Below are 8,670 nucleotides of genomic sequence, written 5' to 3'. Positions count from 1 at the left end.
ACTCTCAATTATTCTATTTGCAAAATTTCTTCTATTTTTGATGGCAATACTTAAAGCAAAAATTTTCAAAAAAACACAAAACTTTTTTTACATCTTTTGAAAAGTGTAAACAACAAACACACTCTCTTTGAACTCGTGAGTAGGTGAAGCGTACATCAACGTCCGCCTCGAGAACGGTCACATTCCGAAAGAGAAACATGGTTAAGCACAATGAAGAGGACCTCTGCTTCGAGCAAGATGCTTTCACAGTAAAAAAAAAACAAAAAAAAAACAAAAAAAAAAAATCAAAGCTCGCTAAGTTGAAAACCCGAAAGGGCGGCTTAGGCAATAGAGAGCGTCCCGGTGGACTGAAAACCCGAAAGGGCGGTCTAGGCAAAAAATTAGGGGCATAAAAAAGGAATATATTCCTGGTGGACTAAAAACCCGAAAGGGCGGTCCAGGCAAAAAGTTAGGGATTTTCGAAACAAAAAAAAACATATACAAAAAACATGACTGCTGAAGCGTGTCGATGGAAGTACACTCTGCGCCGGTTTACAAATGGCGACTTCTTCCAAACTTTTGGTCAACAATGGGCTCTATCCCCAGGAGGCATCAGTTGCTACCTTGTGCCATATTTTTACCCCGTCAAAGGCTCAATTGATTCACAATAATATCATCTCCAAGAAAGTTTGCCGAGTGTTTGTACTGCGATGTCAGTCTGCCTCCCATCTTACCTGTCTTGTCTTGTCTCATCGAGTTCCCCTGCCACATACAGTTTATACAGTCATACAAAGTTGTACATACATCCATACAAGTTACATTCATACATCATACATTCATACATTAATACTTTCAAATATTCATACATTCATGCATACACAATATATACACCATATCATTCATACATGGTTGCATCAGTCACCCATAATCCTTTTTGGTTGTATCCTTTCAGTTCGATCTTCACTCATTATTGAGTCAAGCGAATAGCTTGCAAATATCTTTTTTACCTCTGTGTCAAGTGAATAGCTTGCAAAGATCCTTTGTTACCTCTGTGTCAAGCGAATAACTTGCAAACCTCATTTGTTATCTATGTGTCAAGCGAATAGCTTGCAAACATATTTTGTTATATGTGTGTCAAGAGAATAGCTTGCAAACATCTTTTGTTACCTGGAGTCAAGCGAATAGCTTGCAAACATTTTTTGTTACCTATGCGTCAAGCGAATGGCTTGCAAACATCTTTTGTTACCTATGTGTCAAGCGAATAGCTGGCAAACATCATCTGTTACCTGTGCGTCAAGCGAATAGCTTGCAACCCTCTTTTGTCATCATGTGTGTCAAGCGAATAACTTGCAAGCCTCTTATGTTACCTATGTGTCAAGCGAATAGCTTGCAAATTTCTTGTCATATAAAAAGTGTCATCCCCAGCGTTAGTTGTTCCAGTGATGTCACTAATCAATTTCAATTTCAAAAGTGTCATCCCCAGCGTTAGCTGTTCTAGTGATGTCACTACTCAATTTCAATTTCAATTTCAATGGTGTCGTCCCCAGTTTATCTGTTCTAGAGACGTCGCCAATCAATTTTAATTTCAATTTCAAAAGTGTCATCCCCAGCGTTAGCTGTTCCAGTGATGTCACTAATCAATTTCAATTTCAATTTCAATTTCAAAAGTGTCATCCCCAGCGTTAGCTGTTCTAGTGATGTCACTAATCAATTTCAATTTCAATTTCAATGGTGTCGTCCCCAGTTTATCTGTTCTAGAGATGTCGCCAATCAATTTCAATTTCAATTTCAAAAGTGTCATCCCCAGCGTTAGCTGTTCTAGTGATGTCACTAATCAATTTCAATTTCGATTTCAAAAGTGTCATCCCCAGCGTTAGCTGTTCTAGTGATGTCACTAATCAATTTCAATAGTGTCATCCCCAGTGTGTCTGGCCAAAAGATGTCACCCCAAAGTTCTTTGTCTTCATACAACTATCAATACGATAGTGGACAATTATTTTCCCCAGTGAAACTACATTCCCCCTAGCGGAGTCGGATCCCATTCTTCAATGAATTTGGGTATCCCATTGTTTCTCGTCTCAGTCAAGTTATATTTGTCGTCCTGCATTCATACAAGCATTTCACCAGCATTCATAGCATCTTAGGTCCAAAATTGGTGTACTTTGTATTTAAGTCTCTTCGCTCCGATCAAATTAAAGATTCCATCTTCAAATCTCCGGACGAAGAAACTTAAATAGGGGCATCTGTCATACCCCAATTTTTGACCTAAGGATCCTACATTCATACACCGACACGTGCCCTTCGATCTTGATCGATCGTCTTTGACTTTTCAATAAAAAAATTCGACAGAGAGGTATTTTAAAATACCTCATTTTTTGGTTCCGAGTCGGGTCCTCTTCTCTTTTTTTTTTATTTTTTAGTCTTTATTTCCATCTTTTATTTTTAATTAATTAAACTTTAGTTTTATTTTTCAATTCAATTCTTTATTTTTATTTTTTTCAGTCACTATTTCCTTTTTCATTTGTCTTTTGCGTGTCAAAGATAGGTCCCAATTTTTTTTTTATTTACTTATTTTTTATTTATTAATTAGGGGATAATGACCAAAAAAATCCAAAACAACACAGCCTGTTCACATCACATGTATAGTATGCGTTTTGCTTTTCATCCCAATCCAGCAACAACTTTGCTTCTTCTCCTCCCCAAGCTACTGATTTCTTGCTTCATTTTACCAAACCCTAAAGTCTCAACCTTACCCTATAAATTAAACCTGCAAAACACACATTAGGGGAGGCCAAAATTCATCACAAAAACACACACAATTTCACCAAACAACACAATTTTATTTTTTCAAAACCTTTGTTTCTTTGCAATTTTCAATTCAGCCGCTACACTTGTTATTACTTTGGTGTGGCTACTTTAATTTATACTCCCATTCATTCAATTTCAATTTACTGTGCACACGTATGCTTCTATTCATTATAATTCCATTGATTCCATGCTAATACATAATATTTTGATTCCGATTCCAATCCTATATTGTTTGCTAGCTGCCGTATTTTGATAATAGTTCTGAACGATATTTTCTTTTCAATAGCAACTTTCAATTGTCCTTTTTATTATTTGCATTCACGTCACTGTTCCTAATTTATTTCACAAGTGATTAGTTCCCTTATTTCAATTTTCGCGTTACTGTTCATAAGCATAGCTTTTCCCTTTATTTTCTTTTCATTAACGTTGCGGCTTTTGCTTCTTAATTCCAATTCATGAATTGAATTTCTGACTTGCTGCAATTAACACTACTGTGCCAATCCATTCAAATTGCTCTGCACATATATAACTGTACTCCTTTTGATTGGATTTCTTTATTTTCAATTTGCTGCTTGTTCACTTTCATTCATATTGGTGCTTGATTTCATTTATATTGCTGATTGTTTCACTTGTCGTGGCCACATGTTTGTGCTTAGTTATTATTATTTGTTCGTTTAGCCCATTGTTTTGCAGTACGGATCCTTACATAGCAGTTCGCATCGAATTGTTCGAAGGAATTTATACTCAAATAAAGTTTCCAGATTTTCACAGCTCTCTATATTTCCATTCAACCTCAATTGCTTGCAATCGCTATTGCCGTGGCTGGTGGCCCCTTTGCATTTTTTTTTAATTTCTTCATGCATTTTTATTTTCTCTAGCATTTTATTTTTCTTTCCCATGCATATTTTAGGATTAGATTCATTTATTCTGCATTCTGATTACATATTTTTTTTTGTCATTTATTTTATAGGCAAGGATATTAGAATGTAAACTAGGTTTTGGTGTAAATAATTTATTTTCTCTTGTCATTTATTTTCCGCAGACCTTAGCATGTATCATAGGCTTAATGTAATAGTTTTAGGTATGTGTGCGTGCGTAAGTGTGTATGCCTTTATCTCTCTTTCTAGTTTAGGTTAATGGTCTTTGTGGTGATCCAACGTCACTACAAAGTGCCTACGCGTTTTACTTTCCGCTCCGTTAGTTTAACTTTATCCAATTATTCAAAAAGACAACAAAAAACATGCAAATAGTTCAAAATCACAAAAATATTTTCTTAAATAAACCTTGATCCTAAATCAAGTGACCGTCTTTTTTTATTTTCTTTTCTTAATCAAATATCAATCAATTTAACTTATTTTGAGTCTATTTTCTTTAATATTAAAAAACACAAACAAATACTCTTTTGCCACTTTGGCTTTCTTCTATTTTAAAACCTTTTTTTCAAAACCAATAAAAACACTCAACCAATCAAACGTCAGTTTTTTCCACGAACTACGTGATTTTGATCCCTCACGGGTACGTAGGCAAAGGACTCGTCCTTCCAAATCAATAAAATGTAGATAATTAGGTCCTCCTTTATTAATCATTTCAAATTCTTTTTTCTTCAAAAAAATAAGCAAGTTATAGCACATTATTTAAATAAAACCAAGAGGTTCCCGTAGAGTACTACGGACATAAAGGGTGCTAGCACCTTCCCTTTATGTAACTAACCCCCGAACCCTAAATCTTTTCAAAATGTGGGGTGTTTGAACTTTTTTACCCTTTTCTTAAAAATAAAATGTTCAGTCGTGAAATAAAAAGTGAGTCAATAAGCTAATCAAATAGCCTTGATCTCCGAAAAATAACGCGACAATCATCACTACGAAAAACCCTAAAAGTTAGATTGACACCATATCTTGACCCAAAATCTTAAGACAACAGAAATTTTAGTCTTCTCACTTATATGTTGATCAATATATACTATTTCATCCAATTTATAATTTTAACTCACACATGATACATTAACATCTATCCCTTAAATGTATGACTATATGTATATATGATATGGTGAGATAGTCAAATGAGGTCGGAGGCACAACATGGTAAAAATATAGGTTGGTGGCAGTTTCATAGATGAATGTTTTTGTTTGTTTCTTTCATGAGAAGATATAAAGTAAATTAGAAAAAGAAAGAAGATGAAAAAGGAATTTGAACATAGAAGAAAAGATAAGGGAAAAACTAAGGAGTGTGTGTTTTATCCGTGTTGGTATAGAAAATAGGGTGAGTTGTAGGTAATTTTTTGGATTATTGAGTAATTATGCTACCAAAGTATTAGAGTCATTAAAAAATACCACATCAATTTAAAATGTCTAATAAGCATGTATTTTGTAAACTAAGCATAACACATCTATATTTTTCATTGTCTGCTCTCACCAAAGACCAAAAGTGAAAGAATTACAAATAAGAGAGATTGAATAAAAGAAATGGCATGAAAGTGAATGGACATCCAAAAACTAAAATTCAATCTAAAAAAATTCAATGACACCGAAAAACTAACAATATAAATTATAATAATATTGAGACTTCTATGGGAGTCTCCAATGGATTGTATCATCACATTGAGCTAAAAACCACTACACAAGTGAAATTGATATCACATCTTCACCAAAAGTCTTAAGGCATTAGATATATCGGTTACCTCACTTATAGATTTCTCAACATAAACTATTTCATACAATGTAAACATTTTATTCACACTTGACACAATATTTGTGTTTCACCATCAAGAACTTCTCCCCCGTAATGTTGAACTGAGATATCATACCATAGTTGGACCTTTTGGAAGAGCCAACACCGGTGTCGATCGACACATTAGAGAAGTAACAACCACACAAGTGAGAATGATGCTACATCTTCTTTCAAAAAAGTAATAGTTTTTTTTTCTCACTTATTAGTTAATCAACCTCCACTATTTTATCCAATATTTGACTTTAACTGACACTCGATACATCGTAATATTGTCTCTCTCAACTATAACGAAATTCTAGCCCGTGCTTGGCACGGGTGTCCATACTAGTATATACCAATTTGATATACTGGTTCCGTTTCTATATGCTATTTTATGCGTGTGACTCATTTCCATCTGGCATTTTTAGTTGTAAAATGTCACATTATTGACATACCATCGAAGGAAATTGAAATTCAAGTGCATTTATGACATTTAATTATATATTCGAGTATCTAAGTAATTTAATTGACGTAGCTGGTGCAATATCCCGCCTGTCAGTATCGATATTTTAACCAGACGATCGTGCCAGAGTATTAAAGTTTAAGGAAAGTAAGTGTAATGGGAAATATTTATTATGAGATGTCAGCTTATTATGGATTAAGTATCCGTGTCGGATTTAACACGTTTAAAGGCAAGGGCATAATGGTAATTTCTCGAGAAAGGATATTTAAGTGTTTTTTGGGCAAGATATTTTCATAATTCTTATCCTTTTCTCTCTCTAGGTTTGGGAAACAACTCTCTCTTCCTTCTCTCTTCTTTCTCACGCCATCCTTCTCTCTTTTCTACCATAAATCTTTCCAAAGCTTCTTCCTTTCATGGCAAGTTTCTAAGTTAGGTTCGCTCATGATCTTTTGAGCTTAAGAAGACTTGGATTTTGTTTGATCTCTCTCTTTATTTCCCCTCTCAAGAAAATATTCAATCTAGGGTTTGGTTATTATTAAGAAGTTATGGTTTTAGATTGTTGGTTGGAAATTATGTTGAATATGTTTCATGGAATTGGTGAACTAAGCAAGAACAAGAATGGATTGGAATGGAAGTTTGAGTTGACTTGGAAGCAAGAGTTAAGGTTTGGTTCTTGGTGAGGTAAAAGATGATTCAAGTATGGCTTCTTAATGGTCAAGGATCAAGATGATTAGGTTTCAAGGAAGAATAACAAGTTTGAGTGGTTTGAGCAAAGGAATCAAGTGGGTTAAAGCTAGGGTTTTGGGCTTGGTTTAGCTTGGGATTTGATGATGCTTCAAGAACTTCATTAGGTGAGTTCCTTAGATAGCTTACCACCCTTGGTTTATGTGTTTCATTCATGTAAGGAAACTATATGAATTCTAGGGTTTAAAGTATAAGTTAGTTGCCCCTTTTCTTACCATGCTTGTCATACTTGTATACACTTGTCCCATGACTGTTTTTTTAGGTTTCTAATGATCCTAAGAGTCACATAGCACTTGGAGATGGTTGGTTTGAGGTTTTTAAGTCAAAAATATCAATTTTGAAGTTGCAGGACTGTCACAGCTCGCCACGGCGAGCAAATGGTTCGCGAGGCGAGCTAGGAGGCCGAACAGGGGGTCTTGCTCGCCCCCAACTCGCCATGGCGAGTAGGAGCTCGCCTCCCACACCAATTTACTTGCCTAGGCGAGCTACACAGTGGGGAAACCCATTGTTTGTTCGCCTCAGGTCGTTTCGGCGTTTCGCGAGCGGTTTTTTCTTGTGCAGTCTTTTTAAGAGAAATAAACCCCTCAAACCAAGGTCCTAATTGTTAAGCTTTGAAAGGAGACTTTCTTTTAAATGAACCAAGTGTTTGGCAAGTATGGTAAAGCATGGTAAGCGAGAGTATGAAGGTTGATTCGGGTAGCAAGATAATCTTTAAGGAAAGGGAAGAACTAGAGCCTCGGTATAGTTATCGAGAACTAGAATAGTTAGAAAGAATAGAATGCTTTGCATTAGTAATATGCTTGATAGACGCGAGGTAATGAGAGTATTATCTTCGCATAGAAGCAAGTGCCATACGAGTATGGCAAGACGTGAATTGATTTTATATCCATTCACAAAGTAAGTTGAGCAAGCATATAGTTACCTCTAGTGGGATCGTTTAGGGATTCGAGGTAAAGAGTTAGCATGTTTAAGTGAATTTTCATGCATAAGACTAAGACTTTTAAGAAAGAAAGAGTGTCATGTCTCTTGTTATCCAAATTGGATTCAAGGGGTTCCCCAAGGGGAATGGTTAAGCCGCAAGGGAGCCGCATTTCACTGAGTTAAGGTGTCGTGTCTTTTGTATTCCTTCCAAGGTTGGGTACAAAAGGTTCTCCAAGGGGAATGGGGTAAGCCGTAAGGGACCCGCACGTTCACTAAGGGAGTCCGGTGCGCTCTTGCTAAGCATATCACCGGTAGTAAGGGATTATCTTCCGGGGTTACTCCACTCGGGACTAATCCGTAAAATGAACTCAGATAAGTTGTTTGTTACACGCTAACATAACCAATGAAGCTAACTATGCATATCTATTATACATGTTTATGTTATGTCATAGAGCCTTGACGTAGATCGTCAAGAACAAGTAGAGACTTGGCGTAGTTCGTCAAGAAGTAGTAAAATAGCAAGAATCACTTAGGTGATAAGAGATGATATGTTGTAGATACAACATATTAAGCAAGTAGAAGCAATTAAAGAAAGATATGCCGACGACGATCTTAGGTTACCCCTAATCGTCCGGTTTAGAATCGTGTCATGATAGAGATATAAGAGAGCCTTGATGCTTAGAGTGTACTCTTGGCAATGCGGTTTTAGTTCCCCCTTCACCGCCATGACACGTATAGCAGAGAAGCCTATAGCAAGTTAAGAATATTAAGACGGCCCTAGCAAGCTCCGCCGTCTAAGAAAGCAAGTCCCCACACACGTATAATCAACCGGCAGGTTGTATTGTAGACACGTGGTGACCGTAGGTTTCCCCCGTGGTTGCCTATAGCCTAGGGTTAGGTGGAACTCACTGAGACATTATGTCTCATCCCAATCCTTATTTGTTTCAGATATCAGGATGGTTTAGCAAGCTAGTAGCCGGATGGATGTTTCAGCAAGTGTTCGTTCGTACCAGCTGCAGCATGGCATGGATGTTCAAGGTTGCATATGA

The sequence above is a fragment of the Medicago sativa genome, chromosome 4 (genome assembly GCF_051527215.1).
Source record: "Medicago sativa cultivar Bolivia chromosome 4, Bolivia_mono, whole genome shotgun sequence".
Classification (NCBI taxonomy): domain Eukaryota; kingdom Viridiplantae; phylum Streptophyta; class Magnoliopsida; order Fabales; family Fabaceae; genus Medicago; species Medicago sativa.
Note: the sequence above shows the minus strand (reverse complement) of the source record.